The following is a 21,554-nucleotide window of genomic DNA, read 5'->3' on the forward strand; positions in this document are numbered from 1 at the left end:
TCTCAGTGGAATCACCCAATTTCTCTAGGGATTCAAGCAGCTGAATACATAAAATCAGACAACTAAATCTAACTCCTAAAAATTATTTTTAATTAAAATTATTATCGTTTACTTCTATGTCATTTCTCAATAAAGAAATGGCTCCCAAAGAGTAATCCCTTAGAATAAAAGAAAAAATAGTCCCACAAAACTAATCAAGTCTGATATGATCATAGCAATTCATCCTTGTAGTCTCCAGCTCCACAAGGAAAAGAAGCAGGGCTCTTTGAGAAATTCCATGGCCTTCCGCCTATATTGTTGTATGTATTGTATATATTGCTTTCCTGGTTCTGCTTCATTTTGCATCAGTTAGTAGAGGGTCTTCCCATGCTTCTCTACAGCCATCATATTCTTTCTTACAATGCAATGATGTTCTACTACATTCATGTGTCACATTTTGTTTAACGACGCCCTAGGTCATGGGTATCAAGGTTGTTTCCATGTCTTCAATACTGCAGAAAGATTGTAATAAATATTTTGGTACATATGGGACTTTCTCTTTCCTAGATCTCCTACATATGGGATCTTGGGGACAAAGGGCAGTTTACTAACGTTACTAACATAAACTGCTTTTTAGAATGACAGGACAAATCCACAGCTTTATTGATAATGTATACGGGGTAACTAAACAGCACAGTGGGTAGAATGCCAGACTTGGAATTGGGAAGACCCAAGTTCAAATCTGGCATCAGACACTTCCTAGCATCGGGACCTTGGACAAGTCACTTTATCCCAATATCTTAGAATTGACACGAAGACAGAAGACATGGGTTTAAAAATGATTATTAATAATGTATTTATTAGCGTGCCAATCTTTCTACAACCCCTTTACCATTTACTCTGCGCATCTTCAGTCCTCTTTGCCAGCTTTCTGGCTGTGAGGTGAAATATGAAGAATTCTTTTGATTTGCATCTTTCTTTGTTATTAAGTGACTTCTTCAGAGACCTGCCTGCTCATAGTCTTTGACCACTTATCCTCTGGAGAATGGCTTTTAATCTCACACATCTCTGTTGGTTCCCTATATACTTTGCATATTAGAACCTGATCAGAAGTATAGGAAGCAAAGACTACTCTCTCTCCAAGTGACTCTTTCCTTAGCTGCCTCAAGGTTATTTCTGCAAAGCTTTTTTTATTTCCCGCAGTCAAAATCTTTGCTTTTGTCATCACATTTATGCCATGTAAATTCACTCCCAGGAGATTAAAGTGATACAGCATAAGGACCATGCATTGTGACCAGGTGGGCTTTATACCAGGAATTCTGGGATTGTTCAATATTAGGGATACCATCAGCATAATTGATCCTGTCGATAACAAAAATTCAACTCTAGTTAGAGTTATGGAAATGACTTCATTTGGTCAAGTCAAGAAGCTTTTATTTGTATCTACTATGTGTAAAGCAATGTGCTACGTAGCCGGTTCTCTTTTTTTTCTTTAAATGGTGTGTCTATAAGATAATGCAAAGAATTCTGGAGTAAAAATATAAAAATCTCTCCACTGCTTAAACTCCTCCATCAGAGACCTGTTGAAAAGGATGTAAGTTGGAAATTCTTGAACCCCTAAAAACTACATTACCCAAAATTCCTTTCTATATTACCTAGAATCCTTTTCCCTTTTCCTGTGTCCTTGCACTTGCGTGATTGGTTATAAATTGGCTGTAACTTCTCCCTTGCTCTCTGCTCTTGTGACCCGAGCTGAGTTAGGCAGGTTTTACTCTAGCTTTTTATTTCAAGTTATTATTAAAACTTTAAAAATATAACACATATTATATATTAATTTTAAAACCCACAAGGACCTTAGCTAGTAATATTTGAATTTAGGGACTGCTAGGGGGCTCAGTGGCTAGAGACAGAAGGTCCTGGATTAAACATAACCTCATTTTTAGCTTTGTGACCCTGGGCAAGTCACTTAACTAGTTGCTAAGCCCTTTCCTCTCTTCTGCCTTAGAAGAGACATTTGTATCACTTGCAAAACAAAGGGTTAAAAAAAGTTTGTATTTGCCACAATGTATTGTCCAACAAAGAAAGGAACACAGTTTTCTTTTGGTGTCAGAAGGTTCGGAGGAAGTCCCAACAATTTTCTTCTTATCATCCTACACCAACAATTTCCTACTAGAGTTCTTTCGTAAATCACTGCCAGTCTAGGTCCCAATAGCTGAATCACAACTAGCTCAGCAGCTTTATACAATCTGGGGGAAGAGGAAGGGAGGGCCTTCGTTACTATATAGTCTAAAATTACCAAAAAATGTCGAAAGTTCCCAAACGCACAATTTTCTTGAGCTGGAACAATTCTTTCCCTCTGAAGTCACTGCTAGGGAACCTTTCTACTTCTCTGGAACATTTAAAATCATTTCATTGTTGCCGATTTCTTTTTAAGTTCCCAGTTTAGTTTAGTTTTGTTTTTAGAATGTATCTCCACATTACCCCTCCCTCCCCCCACTCGGTAACTTCAGAAAAAATGAATGATCTTTTCCCAGAGCTGCTCCTGGCGGCTCCCGTTCCCTGTCAGACATTCCAGGGCTGGGACCCATTGCCAGCAGTGGGGGAGGGGGGCACCGAGGAGGCTTCACTTAATGGCCTTCTGGCATTGGGCCACACCTCACAAAGGATCAATAGAAGACGGACAAAACTTTCCCATCCAGAATTAAAGGAAATGTTGCAGAAAAGAGAAAAACTCAAGAACGCCACACAGGATATGTTGTGGTTACTGTCGTTGGAAGGTTTATTTACTAAGAATCCGAGTTAATTAAAAGAGAATGTTTTATAAGAACATCAGGAAAGTGTGGCTATGTTTATTGCTTCTTGGCTCATAACCGGTTCCTTGGCTTGTTACATTTTTGCTATTAAAGGCTGTACAAAATGGTTGCAGTTTTACCCTCCCTTAGCTTTTATATGATAATATCTACGTGGCCCGGTCCTTTTACATCGGCTGCATCTCTTCAACGAGATCAATTTTTCAAGCTGAGGAACTGTATCTCTTCCATAAGACGGGCCTCAGAAACAGAAGGTAGACTTCAGGGAAGAACGGGAAAGTGGAAGGAAGGAGAACCAGATGGGGGAGGGCCGGGAATGACAAAGATGACAGAACACTGCAACACACAAGCCTTTCTACAGAATGAGAACAAAAATGAAGTTATATAGATTAAAACCAAAAAAGACAAATCCCTGCGAATCTGTGAAAAACAGGTTTATGTATTTCTTTTCACAGCCCAAATAACCGGGTGTTAGGTGGACCGGCTGGGAACCTGACCTGGCGTATTACATAAGGTTATCCCCACCCCCCCTGCCAACAGGAAAAAGAACTAGGTAATTGATTTTTAACAACGGAATTTTCAACCAGATGGCCAGAGAATGACATCACCAACGTTGCAAAGCTGTCCAGGGGCTGGGATGCTCTATCTGTGCTCGCTCGCCCTCTCCCCCTCCCAAACCCTGCGCTCCTCCAGGCTCAAAGTATCCAAAACTATCTGGAGAAAGCCTGTGTTCTGATTTATGAACACACCTAGTAGTCCTGGTAGGGTCTTTCCAAGTGGACAAGAGCCCCAGAATGGAAGGACAGCGATGGATTTCCCTTCTGTCCCTGGTGGAGCATCCAAGAAGCTCTCTCCCCTTGTCCCCCATCAGTGAGAGCGTGGCGTGGAGAGAACAGAGCACTGCCCCCCCCCCCATTTTCCATATCTTCCTCGAGGCCACATCAGGTCATTTTCAATCTGGCACTTCATCTAATAAAATGCTAGTCCCTACTTGAGGAAAGACGTATATGGTGCAGGGAAAGAATCCGAGCAATTTTCGGTCAACAATGCCAGGCTATGGAGAATGGCTGGCTTATAACCTACAAAGATTTATAATGGGTCAGGGGAAGGAATGTTGGTTCCATTTATTTCCCTACCTGGATGCTGCCTAGAGGGGACAGTTTAAATATTTTGTGGGATGATAAATACTTTGGACTTCACCAAACCCTTACTTAATGTGTTTACTGAATGTCCTCACCTGCAGGGTACTACATTAGCCCACTGACTACTAACAAGGCGGAATGATTTCATTTTTAAATTCAAAGGCAGTAAGACCAGTGAAGGATTCAGCAGAGTTTCTCAGCTCTTAACTGGGTTTTCTGAATAATCCAGAGCAGCTTCTTCTTTCTTTCCAATCAAATGGGGAGAAGGCTGAACTTTGCATTTTTGTGCATGTTTCCTTATCTTTTTTTTTTTGGTGTTGTTTTATATTCTTGAGGCCTCAGGAAGATCACTAAATGAGGAGAAAACCCCTCTTTCTTGAATTTTATACTTAAATAATGGCCCCGTGCACAGCAGAGAAATTCTGCCACTCAAACCCTCCAGCCATATACAAACACAACTTTCCATGGACACCTGGGAAAATGATTCCTGGCTGAAGTATGGCTGCCTCAATGCTCAGGGCCCCAGCCTTTTTCTTCATTAGAGTTCTCAAAGAATCTGTAACACAAAAACTCCACTCACATTTTCCATTAAATTGAAAAACAAAGAATTTAAATCCTTGCAATTTCTTCCCAGAACTATGATACATAAGGGAGCAAACAATACTGCACTGGATAGTATGGAACTGTCTGTCTTCCTACCCGGTCCCTAAGAGAAAAGCAAAAGCTTACATCATCAAAGGCAATGAATTAAAACTAAAGAAGCTGGGTTCGAATTCTGACTCTTCTCAAGACATTTTCCTACTCTAGAGCTCCATTTCTCAGGTATACAATGAAAGCAGGGCCAGATGGAAGCTCCCTTCCTACTCAGAAGCCTGATTGTTGCTTCTAGGATTTAGGGAGCAAAGCATGGCAAGCTGCTACAACCAAGCAGGGCAAGTTCTCACTGATGGCCAAGAGAAAAGGACCACCGAGAAAGATGGGCCACTCCCAGTCTCAAGCTGTGTGGTGGGCACTTGACTGAAGGAGGAGTCCCCCTCGCCACAAATGCAGGAAGCAGCTGATGTGTGAGTAGTACAGAAATGAGGGGAACAGGGACCCAGATTACCTAACACATTCAGGTGGGAGTGAAACAAAGGACCAAGGGGCTCCCAGGATGAAAAGCATTTCTTTAAATTCCCTACCATTTATAAGAATGAGTTGTGTCTGGAAAGCTGGCAATCTGATGCTTGCCAAGTTTCCATGCAAAATAAAACCTTTTATTTGTTCAACTTTCTCTCTCTCCATACAAAAGCTTCATGGTTTACAATGCCATGTGGTGAATTATGCATTATAGCTCAATTATGATGAAATATGCTGAAGAGGGATTAGAAGGAGGGAGAAGAAAAAAGAGGAGAGAAGAATAAACTTGCAAAGTTTTGATGAAGCTAGCAGAAAAGGTGGCAAAGATTGCTTGGTCAAATTAAAGAGAAATGGGAAGAAATCAGTCCAAAACTTAAGACTGATGTTGATGGAAATGTTTCAGAAAAGACTATATTTCTCAATGGAGGGACAGAGGCATCACCTGGCTAAGCAAGGCGAACACAATCCTACTTCTGCTGCTCCTTCTAAGATGGGAGCCTCCAAAGAGGATAACAAAGACCAGAGATATTGGGCAAAGGTAACACTGAAGGACTACAGGTTTATGAAGAAGACAAACAGCTTTTTCCCCCTCTGGGGCCATCCCCCTTGGTCTTTACTTAGCAACCTTTAAAACCCGAAGTCTCTGGAACTGGGAAACTCAAAACAGCTGTATTTTTCTTCTTTTGGAACAGGGGAATGGAGAAGGGGGACGCACAGCAGTCTGCAGAGCAGAGAAGTATGGATGTGGCTCATACATAGTACCACTCAGGGAGGACACAAATGGACTAGTTTAAACAGCATCAGTAAAAACTAGACTTATGAAAAGGGCAGCCCTCCTCTTCCCCACGTCCCACAGTCCTCCTCTCCCACCAACTCAAGTTACACCTCTAGGATTTTACCTAGCAACAGTGTGGGGCATTTCTTTGTTATGAACAAGCTGAATCCACTCTTTTTTTTTTTTTAAACCCTTACCTTCCATCTTGGAGTCAATACTGTGTATGGCTCCAAGGCAGAAGAGTGGTAAGGGCTAGGCAATGGGGGTCAAGTGACTTGCCCAGGGTCACACAGCTAGGAAGTGGCTGAGGCCGGATTTGAACCTAGGACCTCCCGTCTCTAGGCCTGGTTCTCAATCCACTGAGCTACCCAGCTGCCCCCCTGAATCCACTCTTTAACCATATACCCGAAAACATAGCTCCTGGAATTTGGGGTCTTAGAAAGCGGGCCTAAAAGTAGTTCTCTCCACACCAGGGGAACTGTATTTCCATTGAAAAACGAAAACCCAAGTCCAGGCTGACCCTGGTGTCAAAGGCCCAATAGCAGAGCTAGGAAAGGTCACACTCTTGTTTTTCAGAATGATCCCACAGAGCCCTTTAAATGAACCTCAGCTTAAAAATACAAAGAAGAAAAGAATTCAAGTTCTCATCAGACCTAGAAAAGAACTGTTCTCCCTGGAAAGACCTACTGCCAAGAATGCTGTGGGTTTTTAATATGATAATAAAACCGAATTTAACAGTTTCAAAAGTTCATTTCCTAATGAGATTGCCCTCCAAGCCAGAGCATAAGAATAATGTCATATTGATACAAATGCTGAAATCTAGCTCCCACCTGGTCCTGTTTACCACTCAGGAACGTGGGCATTTTGCTTTATGAGAAAGAACAAGTGTTGGGGAGCAGGGAAGAGAACAGAACAGAGGTGATGCCATCAGCAAACTTGCTTACAAGAGTATTCTTCTCACAGATTCTAAGGAAAAGGACCTAAGAGGAAAGGGGCAGTTGTCCAGTCATTCGCTCTTCTTGCCCGCTTCCCAAACATAAGTGGCTAGGACACAGGCTTGAGGATTTATTCACTAGCCCTAGCCTCTGGGATGACACCTTCCTACCAGCCAGGGGGCTCATCCCAAGGGTGAGATGCTAAGTAAGAGTTCTCTGCTAGCCCAGGGTGGGACAGGCATGAATGACACTTATTCCTCAAAGCCGAGATGACCGGTCTTTTCATTTAAAAACAAACAAACAAACAAACAAAACCAATATTTTTTACAATTCAATTTTCTCACTTCAAAAGAAATGTGGATAAGAGTTCCAAATTCCTCAGCCTTAGGCTGAAATACAGGAAGAACCCATAATCTGGCACTAGCCAGCCTCTGCTGGGTGGGAGGGAAGGGGCCCTGCCTCTGGGGGTGTTTAGGACCTTGGTCAAAGGACTGCCTGGAAACTGGAGGGGTGGTGAGGAGATGGGTCACCAGATAATGAATTCAATGAATTTTAAGCACCTTTTATGAGGAAGAGCCACTGTGTGAAGGCCCCCTCACCAGCTCCTGCCAGATGTCACACCTGGGGCCACGCCTAAAAGGTAGGGAGGAACCTAAGAGGAAGTACCACCTAAGGTCACAGATTGTGTGAGCTGGGAGAACCTTAGGGGTGATCTAGTTCAAGCCTCTCCATTATTTCATAGAAGAGGAAACTAAGGATCTGAGGGGCCCAGTGAGTTTCCCATGGTACCAGCAGAGTCCCTAATAGGGCCCAGGTCCACTGATCCCAAGGTTGGAGGCTTCACACATTACCAATGGACATTTGGAACAGATTACTAAGGATACCAAGAGGGAACAGGAAGCAGAAGTAAATGAATTCAGAAAGCTTTTAGGTCAACTGATAAGAATGCTGGTGATCACTCGGGGCTACTGTGGACAATAGAACACTGAGCTGAAGGCACTGTGATATCAGTTGGACAACACCTAAGTTGCCTTTTTTAAAGGGAATTGTAGTCAAAGCTATACTCCCCAGCCCTTGGATGCCCTGGCCTGTCTAGGGGCCATGGGGGCAAAATGTGGGCTGTATTTATTGCCAGAATTTTTCCATTCTCACAAATTTTAATCCTTTGGAACTTCCTGTAGGGTGTATGGGGTGTGCAGTAGGACCAGCCTCTCTGGTGGGAGAGCTTGCTGAGCCCTTTTCAGGGCTGCTCATCCTCCCTCGGTGTCTGCCTGCCACCAGCTCTCACCTATAACATGCCCAGCAGCCATATCCTGGGCAAACTCTTGGCAGATGGGCTATAAAACCAGGCTGGGGGTAACCAATGGGCTTCAAATCCATTGGGGAGCTGGGAGGGTGTGTGCCTCAGGTATGTGCTGGCTCCCCTGCCCCGTTCTGAAGGGGAGCATGAAAACAATTTGGTCTACACTGAAGGAGCCACTGTTATCCACCGTACCCCAGACCATCACCGGCTGTCCTGACTTTTGTTGTATTACTGGATTTGGATGACTCTGGAAGAGCCAGTGAGGCTGAAGACTTTGTGCAACCGCCTCCTTTAAATCCAATTCATGAGCGAGTCAAGAGATCCCTCCTTTATGTTACAGGTCCTCTTTGAGAACAAAGGACCACGGCAGCCACCACCACCACCACCACCAAGAGTGCCTCCTGAGGTCAGTGGAGAAAAGTTAAGGGTTCCTGTCATTTATGCCCATAGTAAGTGCTAAAGAAATAAGGAACTGTGAGGCATCATCTCTGAGGGGCTGGAATATTCTTTCCTGAGATTTTACATGAGGTTCAAAGGGTTGAAAAGAAAAGCTTAAGAGATGTGAGGAAGGGCATACGTAACCACAATTCATTTGATAAAGATTTGGGGGTGTTAATAGACTGCAAACTCAACTCTGTAACAAACATCAACTCCAAAAACCTATTGTAATCTTGGGCTGATCCAAAGAACGGAGAACGAGAAAGCCAATACTGTAATGAGATTGTTTTTGAGCCTAGTGAAGGTGAGTCTGGCGTCGTTGTGGGGCTCAGTGTTAGAGGCCAGACTTTAGATACGAAGCTATGGAAAGGCTAAGAGAGAGGAAAAGAGAAGGCTTGAGATTCTTCAGTTATCTGAAGGGCCGCCATGTTGGTGAGAGGTCCAGTGGGCAGAAGGAAGAGAAGAGGGTAGATGCATGTCTCATCCTCGTGGGAAGAAATCCTTTCTAACAATCAGGGCTGCCCCAAAAGTGGGTGGGACAGTAGGAGGAGGGAATGGATTCCCCTTTGCTAGGTTCTTCTTCCAGCAAGGACCAGACCACGGCCAATGGTTGTTTAGGGGGTTCTTGGACTGGGTACAAGATGGCTTAGAGAGCTTTTGAGGTCCCCTACTCCTGCTGCAATTCTGAAGGTTGACTGGCAATAGAGACTCAATTGGGAGAACTAAATTTGGGTTTTCTAGCAAATACATTTTAAACACATGTTGGTTTTTTGTGCCAGCTTTCAATAAAGCTGTGGGACTCAGTATGTCCAAGTAATGACTCACAATTATACAGTGCTTTAAGCTTTACAAAGAACTTTTTCCCTAACAACTCTATAAAGTAGGCAAGGCAAGTATGATCATTCATATTTAAAGGAGGAAACAGACTTGGAGCTGAAGTATCATGGCAATAGCTCCCAATCTCATGCAGGGCCCTTTCCCTTATGATTCAGACTGCCTCTGACACTACCATGTTTGGGGCCTAGCCAAGAGTCCACCCTCTCTGAGCTAAAGGGAACTTAATGACCTTCATCCGAAGCCCAGTGCCTTGCATACAGGGTTAATACTGCACAGGGAGTATCAAAACCACCAAGGGACAATTAGGCAGCTCTAACTTATTGCTTGGGAACAACAGAAAACATAACTTGGAAATTCCTTTCCAAGTTACTGGCCTAATTTGTCAGAGCTCTGCTAGAAAAAGATGACTCTCAAGACCAAAGACACCAAAGAGTATAGTCATTTTTAGGACATTACAAAGAAACCTTTTATAACATGATGGGACTGTTTGCCTTCCTAAACAATCTGGTTTTGTAGAGATGGATCTAGTCCACGAAGGAGATGAGAGTCCAGAACTATAGACCAAATAATGAAAATCCGCAACCCAAACATCCAGCATGACTAGACTAAACTGTTGATCATTTTATCAAGAGGAAATAGCTAATGGAGTTGTTTAAAAAAAAAAAAAACATTAAAGAGGAATATTAAGGTCAAAAAAGCCATGTGAAAATTCAGAAATAATCCAATGAGACAGATGGACGTTTAGTATTTGTTATAACTGTATTTTATTCTGGTACGTTATAACCAGGTCAGTTACTGCTCTCCTAATTGTTTTTTGTGAACCAAAATAGTTTTTGCTTACAAGATATCATCTGATACTAGAAAATACCAGTTGTCTCTAGATTAAATGTAAATTCGTATCATCGAGGTTAGCTTTTGTCATCCTTTTAAATATGAGCCCCCAAATGCCACGCCAAATCAAAGCCCTCGTTCGGTCCAATGCAATAGCCATCCACCAGTGGAAGCTGGTTATTGACCAGGTGAGCACTTTTAATCTTGAAGTCAAAGAGTAGGAGGAACACAGGGCTCAAAAGCATGAATCTTAGAAGTTGAAGCTTTATGCTTGCCAAAACCATTAGCAGCAAAGGCACTAAAAGCAGGTATAGATTTTAACCTTTCTGAAAGGCCAAGCTCACAAAAAAAGGGGGAGGGAGAGGGAATGTTCTAATGTCTCAAGGCAAAAATCATTGGCTCAAATCTGAAAACACATTATTTCAGGCTAAAAGAAATTAGGAAATTTGTCATGGATAAGCTGCCTACAGGTAGTTAGGAGATTCAGTAGATAGAGCATTGGGCCTGGAATTGGGAGGACCCAAGTTTAAATCCAGTCTCAGACACATATCAGTTGTATAAGCAAGCCACTTCACTTCTGCCTCAGTGTCCTACCTGTCAAATGGGGATAATAAAAGCACAGGGTTGCTATGAGGTCCAAATGAAGGGATACTTGTAAAATGTTCAGGACATAGTGCCTGGCACAGAGAAGGTACTTAATAACTGCTATTTCCTTCCTTCTGCATGGACAGTCTCATTCCTAGAGCCATATTGTTTTCTTTACGGATAATTAATGGTAATTAACCCTATATTGGACAATTGGGTAGAGTACCCTCATCGGACCAGTGATCTCATCTCTGAAAAGGTCTCCCACATGGCCGCCATCCTATGTCTACACTCCAGACCACATACTCCAATAAGCTAGGAGCCATCACCTGGGCAGGTGTCCACCTGTTTGTTCTATCTAGTTCTTGACACATGGCCAGCCAATCTTCTTCAAGGCCACATTTCTCTAATTACATCACGGAAGGATTGTCATAGAAGGTTCTCCTTGTGCTTCTAGCTTCTGGTGTCCTCCTTCACCATCGCCATTTTGAATTACTGTTTTATATATTATTATATATCATATTATATATATCCATATATTTAGATCTGTCTAGATATGTATAACCACATATACTATCTTTCCCATTAGAATGGAGTCAACTTAAGGGTAGAGGTTGTTTTAACTTTTGTCTTTGTATCCTTGAGACTCGACACTCAATGAGCGTTCAATGATGCTGTTGATAGACATTCTTTGCTCTAATCCTTCCAAGTTCCCCACGTGCTCTATGCTGCAGCCTGCTTATATCCCCTGGGTGATTTTGCTCACTTTTAAATCTTTAGAGAGTATTTTGTTAGCCCCTTTATTAATCATCTTCATATCTTCTAGCTTCGCACATCTTATCTCTCACACTAGATTGTAAAGGATAATCTTAATAATTTCAATAATTCTATCCCCATCTCTACTGCTTTACACAATTGCTCTCTACCTGCTAAATGAATGGCTATTGAAGAGTTAATCTTCTAAATCACTTTAAAAAGGAGTTTGCATATAATTCTGTGGCAAATTATGTGCTCTTATGGAATGAGCCTTGAAGAAAAAGTCTCCGATCCTGTTTTTTCCCCAGCTACATTGTCTTTTATTTAAAATTCGACTGGCAAAGACAAGACAAACTCTAAAACCATTAAAACTAGAGAGATGCGTATGTCATGACATTCACTGTCTTCCACATGAGTGATAAGCACTGTTAAAGATGGCAAAAAAAAAACCCAGTTTTTATTTTAAATTCAATCATTCCACTGAACCACAAACAACTTGTTAATCATCTACTATAAACCAAATTATAGTACTGCCCTTAAGGAACTTCTATTCTGCTGGATAGATCCAATATGTATAAAGATAGGTAGAATCCAAGGTAATTGGAGGCCAGGTAGAACATCAAAAATGGGGGTTGGAGGAGTTGGGGTTTCAGGAAAAGTTTCTAGAGAAACTGCCCCACAGTTCTGCCTTGAAGCTTGAAAAGAAAATGTGTTAAGAACAGAGAGAAAAAGCACATTGTGAAGGTACACAAGTGAGTGATGGAATGTCGAGTCCAGGGAACAGAGTGGTAGAACCTCAGAATGAAGGCTCATCCAGAGACAGCTAAGTGGCTCAACGATTAGAGAGCCAGGCCTGGAATTGAGAATTCCTGGAGTCAAATCTGGCCTCAGACACTTCCAAGCTAGGTGACCCTGGGAAAGCCATTTAGTCCCCATTGCCCATCCCTTACCACTCTACTGCCTTGGAATTAATACCTGCATTTATTGGGAGGGAAAGGAAGGGGAATGAAAAGGAAAAGGGAGGGAGAAAGGGACAGGGGAAGGGGAGAGGATCAAGTTCGACCCCTGATTTGTTAAGAATCTTCTCTAGAATTTTCCTAATGAAGAGTCCAGAGCAATCCCTGCTAGTCTTACCCTTGCTAAATTTCACAAATGAATTTCCAGGACATCCCCAATCCATTTTCCTGGGAGGTCCCACCACTTCGGAAACCTTTAGGGGTTTCTTACAGTAAGCTGGAATACACCTCTCTGGAATTAACGACTATTGTTTCGGGCCCTGTTTGGGGCAGAGCAGAACAAATAGACGACTTTGTGCTTGTGGAACAGAGGCGTGACAGTGTCAGGTCTGGGCCATCAGAAAAAAGATCCTGGCCATTACATGTGCAAGGTGGAATGGAAAGAAGAAACTAGACTCAGTGAGACCAACAAGTGGAGTCACGGTTGGAATGGTACAGATTTAAGAGTCTTGGAAGTAAGACCTATGAGATCTTGAGATCGCTCATCCATTTCACGGTCCAGCTCCTGGGCAATGTAGAAACCACGAGGGGGCAGTAATCCATTATACATCTGGGAAGAGGATAAGTTTATATTCATCCCAAAAGGCAATGGCGAGCCATGGAAGCTACCTGAACAAAGGCCTGCATTTTTGGGAATACCAATTGGGTAGCAGTGGGCAGAAGGAGAAATGCGAATCAGACCAATTAGGAGGCTACTACAATAATGACTTTAGGCATGAGGTGATGAGGGCCCGGACTAGAGCATTTATGGTATAAATTGAGAGAAGATGGAAGTGAGAGATAGCAGGGAGACTCTACAAGACTTGGCAACTGACTGGATATTGGGGGATGAGGGTAAATCAGAGCTTCACAGATCATTCCTACGTTGTGAACCTGGGTGATAGGAAGAAGGGCAGTACAGTACCCCTGACAGAGAAGGGAATTTTGGAAAGGAACTGAAGCTAATAGAAAAGATTGTGAATTCTGTTTTAGAACTTCAATACCTACCATCAACAGCCTGCCAAGGTCTCTATGTCCAAAATAGAATTAATTATCTCCCTAAACAAACCCATCACTCCTGAAATTTCCTATTTCTGTAGAGGATGCCACCATTCTTTTGCTAAACAGGTCATCGATCCAAAAGAAGTCCTCAATCCTCCCTGCCCCTTCCCTGCCTACATCCAATCTGTGGCCAAATCTTGTTGGTATCCAAAATATTTCTCTTAAATGTTCACGCTCTGTGCTACTCACATGGCAGAGATCAGTTCATGACTGGCAAACACTAAGCTAGCTCTCCTCCCTCACCCTTTCTTTCTTGCCCTGTAGTAACTGGCTTTAACTTCTCTCATTTCCAAATCATCTGCCACACAATTATCCAAAAAGTCTGAAAGAACAGTCATTTCCCTTCTCAAAAATCTGAAGTCGCACAAAGATAGCTGGGTAAATGGGTTGGCAACTTTAGTGGAAACTGAATTTCGACTCATATCCCACATCATATACTTTAGTAAATTCCAGCTGGATGATAAATTATTAAAAAGAAGGAAGAAAATGGAATAATGTACTTTTTCAACTGTAGAAGGGATACAACTGTACTACATAAATCCTTCTATTTAGAAGCAGGGTAGATGTGTTCAATTAGAATGAAATAAAACATTACATATAGCAAAAAGCATGAGATAATTGGACAAAATAATTATGGGGAACATGGGATAAAAATATGGCTCATAAACATACAGAGGACAGTTAAGAATTTACTTTAGAAATCCAATATGTAAATAGTAATAGGATATGAATGGATAATCTTCAAGAGAGGAAACCCCAGTGATCTCTTGAAGAATGCTTGACCTCACCAATAATCAAAGCAGTATAAATTGAAACAGCTGTCAGGCACAACATGCCCAATAGGTTGGCAAAAAATCATTAAAATAAATTAAAGCTCAATCTTGACAGGGGTCAGAGAAAACCAAGCACTGCCCACACTTCATGGCTAGTGGGATTGTGTGATGACATTTATAGAGTACTTTATAGAGCACTTTAAGCATATTACTGTTTTGATCCACATAGGCTAGACATGCAGGGGGTGCTTAATAATGTTTATCAAATGACTGATTTCTACAATAACCCTCTGAAGTATGTACTGCAGTTATTTCCTTTATATAGTATGGGAGATGTTAAGTGACTTGCCTAGATCACACATCTATAGGCGGCTCCATCTAAGGCCACCATTTGAACTCAGATCTTTCTATACAGTGTGCTTCTTAGCTGCCTCCAAATCAGATACTTATTTAAAAATAAAATAAAAAAAAAACTCAGAGAGCAGTCTGATGGGACATAGTAAAAATTTCAAAAATGTACCCTAAAACTGTAGTTAAAAAGAAAAAATATTTGTTCAGAGATTTCATAGTAACATCATTTGTAATTGTAAGAAACCAGTAAGCAACTTAAACATCCAACACTGATGAATTGCTAAATTGTGGCTCATTAATGTTATAAAATAATAAAATGCAATTAAAACCAATGAATATGAGAAATCATCTAGAAATACCTTTATAAAATAATTCATTGGATGCATGCTTAATTATTCTTCCAGTCATCCAGATCTGCAAACTTGGAGATAAAGCTGATGTCCACACAGCCCATACCTGACCTCCTACCCTTCGAACACTAAATCCACAAATCAACTTCCAGGAGTTCTTGAAGTGATCTTCCCTAATTCTCCCCATTCCATCCCAACACCATCATAGCTTTGTAGTGTTACAGGTTCCCAGCTTTGGTGAGCTATGTCTACCCCTCTTGCACCCCAGATCTGGCCTCCTGTGTCTAGGGGCCTGTCTCACATTCCAAGGTTTCTATATTCTAATCTTTCCTCCACAGAGCAACAAAATTGATCTTCCTGGAACACAGATCTATCATATCACCTCCCCACTCAAAAACTTCCATGGCTTCATATTGCCTTCAAGATTAAATGGAAGTCCAAGGCCGCCATATTTTTCCCCTCCTTTTCTAGGCTAATTTCATGTTGCTGTGATGTGCATTTGTTACAGTCATCTCCAATTTTTTGTGACCTCAATTTGGGTTTTTTTGGCAGAGATACTGGAGTAGTTTGTTATTTCCTTTTCCAGCTCATTTTACAGATGAGGAAACTAAGGCAAACAGGGTGAAGTGATTTGCCTAGGGTTGTATCTGAGGCCCGACTTGAACTACCTGCCCCATTTAATGCATTCTAATATAATCAAAGTGGCCTTCTGGCTAGTTAGGCCATAGAGTTTGGTCTTCTTGTCTTGGCATAAGATTTCTCCTGTATCTGGACTACCTCCCTTCTTCTCCTCTGCCTTGTCCCATCCTTAAGTCTCATCAAAGAAGAGTTTAAGTGCTTTCTTTTTACATAAAGCCTTTCTGCATCTTCTACCCCCAATCCCTATCCCCAGCAGCCAGTGTTCTCTCTTAAAACTACTTCATATTAGTCTATGTGAGTCTAGTTTTTGCTTGGGTATATGTTATCTCCCAATAGAAGGTAAGCTCCTTGAAGGCAGAGAATACACTTGTTTTATTCTTTATATTCCCAGTGTACAGCAATTAGCACAAACTTAACAAATGGTTATTGCTGAAATGGAACAGAGCAAATGCAGAGTAACCCATCTCAGAGGACAAAGAGTTCACCCCAACAGATGTAGTCAAAAGGATATGAACAAACTGTTCTCAAAGAAATGCCATATGAAAGACTGCTTGAGATGCCTAATGATAAGAGAAATGCAAATCAAAACAACTGAGAGGTTTCAGCTCACACCCAGGAAATTGGCTAACATGGCAAAATATGGAAAGGTCTATGTTGGAGGGGTGAGAAGACAGACCCACAAATACAACACCAATGGTGGATCTGTGATTTGATCTAACCATTAAAGAGAGCAATTTGGAATTATGCTAAAGGAACAAATACATCCATAACCATTAAAGAGAGCAATTTGGAATTATGCTAAAGGAACAAATACATCCATAACCTTTGGCACTGAGATCCTGCTGCTGATATATACTCCATTGAGGTAAAAAACAACCCCAAAAAGAGTCTGTGTGCACAAAAATACCCATTTTTTGTGTTAATAATAAACTGAGGAAAGAAGCATCCACCCAATGGCCTGAGGAAGAAGAAAGACTGAACAAGTTTTGGTACCCAAAGTGAATAAAATGTGACTGTGTCATAAGAAATAATGAGCATCCAGATAATCATGAGAAGATATAATATGAACTGATGCAGAATGAACTAAATAGACCCAGAAAATTATATCCTACATAATGACTGCAGAGGAAAGAGAAAGGGGAGGAATTATAACAACACAATATTAAATATGTAATGGAAAGTTTTTTTAAAACTTTCACTAGATCCCTATCGCATCTAGGATAAAATAGCAGATCCTTACCATTACATCTGAAGCTAGCTGTCCTTAGTATGGGTCCAGCCTACCTTGTTTCTGCTACCTCTTTATCGTACCTCTCTATCTTGTAACGTGGCCCCAGTCAAACCACCAACTTGTCATTTCTTAAATAAGGTTTCCCCTTCTTCCACCTCAAGAATCAGCCTAGCCTTCCTCTCATTTCTGGACTTAATTTCCTCTAAGGATCAACTTGAGTTGAGTTGATGCCTCCATCTACAGGAAAGCTTTTCTTGACCTTCCCTCTCTCTGATTTATCTCATGTTCATTCTCTTCTCAAGTCACCTAAATTTTTGTCAATATCCATGGATTCCCTAGAAAAATGTACATTTTGGACTCTGTCTCACCAGGGCTTAGACTCTCTAATACCAAAAGGATCTAGGATCCTCAATACAGATTCTGTCCAAGGCTGCTGATCAAAACTTACTCATCCATGACCCATCCTGCAAGACACTAGTCTATGTTCTTCTATCACTTTACCAAAGTGTCCACCCAAAATATTAGAAGGCATCCTTGTTTTGGCACAAGGGTTTCAACCGTCTATTGGTCATCTTTTGTCCTTGCCATGTGTGAATATGAGGAGTCCCTAAAAGAGCATTTTTGTCTAATTGAATTAGATATGATGAGATAGAAGGGGGGGAAGATGGATCTGAAAAGTCATCAGAAAAAAAGATGGATTACAAACACAGTTAAGGAATTTTCCTTATTAAATTTTGCTTTAAATGATGGTTAAAGAAGAGCAGGATTTTTTGTTGTTTGTTTTTTTTTAACAGTTCACTGACAAAGATTTGCCCATCTGTCATTTTCTGTCCATAATTACCATGGGCAGTTGAAATTTTTCTGAATACCCCTCAAATGAAGATGTCACCTTGGAATAATACTATTGTTTATAGGATTTTCTACCCCATCCAGGAAGTACAGTGCCATTTGAGTCACCTCAGTCTTAAGGGATATAATGATCGGGGTCCTATGTGAACAATGGCACTGTGTCACCCACTCTTTTTAGGTCTACCTTCTGTCTTGTTATTAGTACTAAGTATAGGCCCTCCTGTTTCCAGGTCTGCCCTCTATCTACTGAACCACCTAGCTGCCCCTGAATATAGGCTCTTACTCAAGAGTGGGTAGGCCTGATGAAACTAGAGCTAGAATTCTGATTTTTGTAGTCACTGATTTTTCTTTAACCCCTTCCCCCTTCAGTTTTGAATGATAATGGATTTCTTATAATAATTTTTCTATTTGTTATGAGCTAGATATCGTGTAATATACCTATTCTCTACCATTAGAATACTCACTAAATGTTTAGCTTAGCAAAAACCATCACTGCTGAGAAGGCAAAAAAGTGAATGAATAAATCTATTCTTTTATTCTCTAAGGGTTCAGGGATGAATCAACTTCTGAGAATGTCTTCTTTTTCTCCCTTTGATGGCCACAATCCATTTGTATGGTTCAAACAGACTTTCTAGCACCATCAGAAGTCGTATATGCAATCTGACTGTAATAAAGAAACCTTGATAAATATAACAAATACACCGATCTAAGACAATCCTGAAAGACTTACATTGGGGAATACTGTCTACCTCCAGAGAAAGAACTGTGAATTGCCTTTCACATCAGTGTATCATTGGTTTTATTTGGGGGTTCTGGTTATGTACGAATGTGCTTTTACAACAATGACCAATAGGGAAGTGTGTTTTGCATGATAATAAAAATTAAAAAATTTTTTTAAGAAATTGAGAAAGAAGTTAAGAAGGAAAGAAATCAGAAGGGAGGGGGGGGTGAGAGAAAGGGGGAGGAGTAGGAGGGTGGAGAGAGGAGGGGAGAGAGAGAGAGGATGAGAGAGAGAGAGAGAGAGAGAGAGAGAGAGAGAGGAGAGAGAGAGAGAGAGAGAGAGAGAGAGAGAGAGAGAGAGAGAGAGAGAGAGAGAGAGAGAGAGAGAGAGAGAGAGAGAGAGAGAGAGAGAGAGAGAGAGAGAGAGAGAGAGAGAGAAGGAAGTTGGATCCATAACTCACAAAAACCTACGGTCTGTTTTTCTGTTTTGAAATGAGGAGTAATGGTAATGGGAAGACAAGAAGATAACTTTCCCCATTTGCTTCTCTGGCTTTGAGTGAAAATATCTACATCCAGCCCAGAGACAAACATCTTTAGAAAAGATTTACTACAACCTCAAAGAGGAAAAAGGCCTAGGCTTGCCCAAGATCAGAAGAGAGGTTCTTGCCTTGAACTTAACTGAGCATCAGTCCTACCTTCTGGTTAATCCAAGTACCAATCTGGTAAGTAAAAGAAAGAAGCCAGTAGATTAAGGGAGTTAAATGAGGGCTCCAAGTTTACGTTAGAAACTAGTGTTAAAATAGAAATGACAAAATACCACATTTAGTCCAATTGCTAGAGTTCTTTTCTTTGTCCCCCCCTTTCCAAATTCAGAAGGGAAAAAAAAATAGAAGCAGCAGCACAGATAGAACAGTGAGTTCTAAACAAACTATATCAAACTCAACCCTCTGCAAATCTTCAATTAGCCAAGGTGTGGACATGCTAAGGCCATTAAACCCAAGTTCAAACAGACTGACACACTGGGAGCATTGTTTAACTCTGGTCACTTGGAACAAGTCTGTTCACCAAGCAACTCTCCGAAAGGAGAAAGCAAGATCAAAAAGGGGCAGAAAGGGAGAGGGCAGGCAGATGGCACTGCGGAAAGGGACTTTACACTTTCAGAACCACACACACACACACACACACACGCGCGCGCGCACACCATCTCTATTAAACTGAAGACAGCTCAAGAAGAATTCTGCACAGGGCTTTTGAAAAACAAACACTGATGAGACAATCCTTCCTCATGGTGAAGAAGATAGGGGAAAGAAGCCAATGTAGCCACACAGGGCACTCCAGTCTCTTTGGATTTAGAGATAGATAGATGGATGGAGAGATGGCTGAAAGACATAGATGGATGGAGAGAGGTAGATATACATATGTATATGAACATGCGCACACACGTGTACACACACCATGGATACTCGGGGAGGAGGAAACCTCTACTTTCAACTCTACTCTCAGACTCAGATATACTGAAAGGGTTAAGAAACACTGGCCTTGGGGAACGAAGGTAAGGTCCATGGGTATAAGAGATTCATCTTATTGACTATATTCAAGAAGATGACTTAGCTCCTCTGTTTCTTAGGAACGGACTCAAGAAATCTAATTTAGGAGCACATGATGAATACTACTGATACATATAAGAAGAAAAACAATCAAATCCTAAAGAAAGATTTTCCTGAAATGAGGATTTGCAATAAAAACAATTTATTTAAACCTGTTTGGTTTTGCCTTTAATAAGCAGAACAAAAAAAAATAAAACTGAAAACTGACATTGTTTTACACACAGTGATTCTATATAGCTCAGATCCCAAGCATTCGAGGAATAGTTTCCAGACTCCTAGAGGGTGTGGATTAGTTCCCCACACTAGACTTTCAAAAATACCCTACAAAAGCCAGTGAAATTGGCCTAAATGAAAAGCCTTATAGATCTATTTTAGAAAAGAAGCTAATACACTATTGGTGTAAACAAGCAAGCTGTCCAGGCCTCATCTCAAAGAAAACGATTTGCCTTTTCTGATCGCCTCTGTGAAGGACAGAGTCACTTCCACTGGGCATTCTGGGCATGAAATGGTAAAGCCCACCACAGCCCGGCCAATGCCAACAAGGAAAGTCAATCCATATTTCATCTGGAAAGGAGAGGATCAGAATGCAGTTTTCTCCTCGGCTCCCCTTTCCTCCCCTACCCCCCCACCCCTCTCTTGTCCTGGCAGGCACAGTTGTTGTTTTTTCTCCATAGAAACCGACATAACATGAAGCTTGAGCCAAACTCCAGCTCAACAAATAGAGCCCAGCCAAGTGGACAGGAGAAGGAAACATTCCAAGGGAATGGAGCCGCCTGGGTCAGACAAACCATGGAACCAACCACTCACACGCAGAGGGCTTTGGGAAGGGCTGGGCTGTTGAAGACAAGACCAACCGGAATTAGTAGCCTTTAAATAACATTGGGAGCTGCTTGGACAGAGAAAAATCAGGATGGCTCCTCCATTAGAGGACTCACAGCTAAGAGACCTCTGAAACCGTCTTCCTAGACCTCTTAATTTGACAGACAAGGAAACTGAGACCTGAAGAAGTAAATGGATATGCCCATGATCAGAAAGGGAGGAGAGGGAGAAGGAGAGGGAATGGGAGAGGGAAGGGGGAGGGGAGGAGGGAGGGAGGGAGGGAGGAGAGGAAGGAAGGGAAGGAAGGAAGGAAGGAAGGAAGAAGGAAGGAAGAAGGAAGGAAGGAAGGAAGGAAGGAAGGAAGGAAGGAAGGAAGGAAGGAAGGAAGGAAGGAAGGAAGGAAGGAAGGAAGGAAGGAAGGAAGGAAGGAAGGAAGGAAGGAAGGAAGGAAGGAAGGAAGGAAGGAAGGAAAGGGAAAGAAAGGGGAAAAGGAAGGAAAGGGAAAGGAAAAGGGAAGAAGTGTGTTAGAGTGCTGGACCTAAAACCACAGGTTCTGGCCTGGTGGGCCACTGAACAACTATATGATTATGGTCAAATTGTTTCCTATGGTTCCTGGCTGCAAGGGATATGGAAAAACCATCTAATCCA

General features: G+C 41.6%; 1 protein-coding gene and 1 long non-coding RNA gene across 2 annotated transcripts in view; one reads left to right on the plus strand and one right to left on the minus strand.

The window, feature by feature from the left end:
- The window catches only part of SKI (SKI proto-oncogene), a 143,238-nt gene that overhangs the window by 42,089 nt on the left and 79,595 nt on the right, over positions 1–21,554 (minus strand).
- LOC103098163 (uncharacterized) lies at positions 7,416–20,236 on the plus strand. Its single transcript, XR_474016.3, has 3 exons — positions 7,416–8,469; positions 18,981–19,202; positions 20,108–20,236. It is a non-coding gene; the product is annotated as an uncharacterized LOC103098163 (long non-coding RNA).

This window comes from Monodelphis domestica, chromosome 4, assembly GCF_027887165.1.
Source record: "Monodelphis domestica isolate mMonDom1 chromosome 4, mMonDom1.pri, whole genome shotgun sequence".
Taxonomy (NCBI): Eukaryota; Metazoa; Chordata; class Mammalia; order Didelphimorphia; family Didelphidae; genus Monodelphis; species Monodelphis domestica.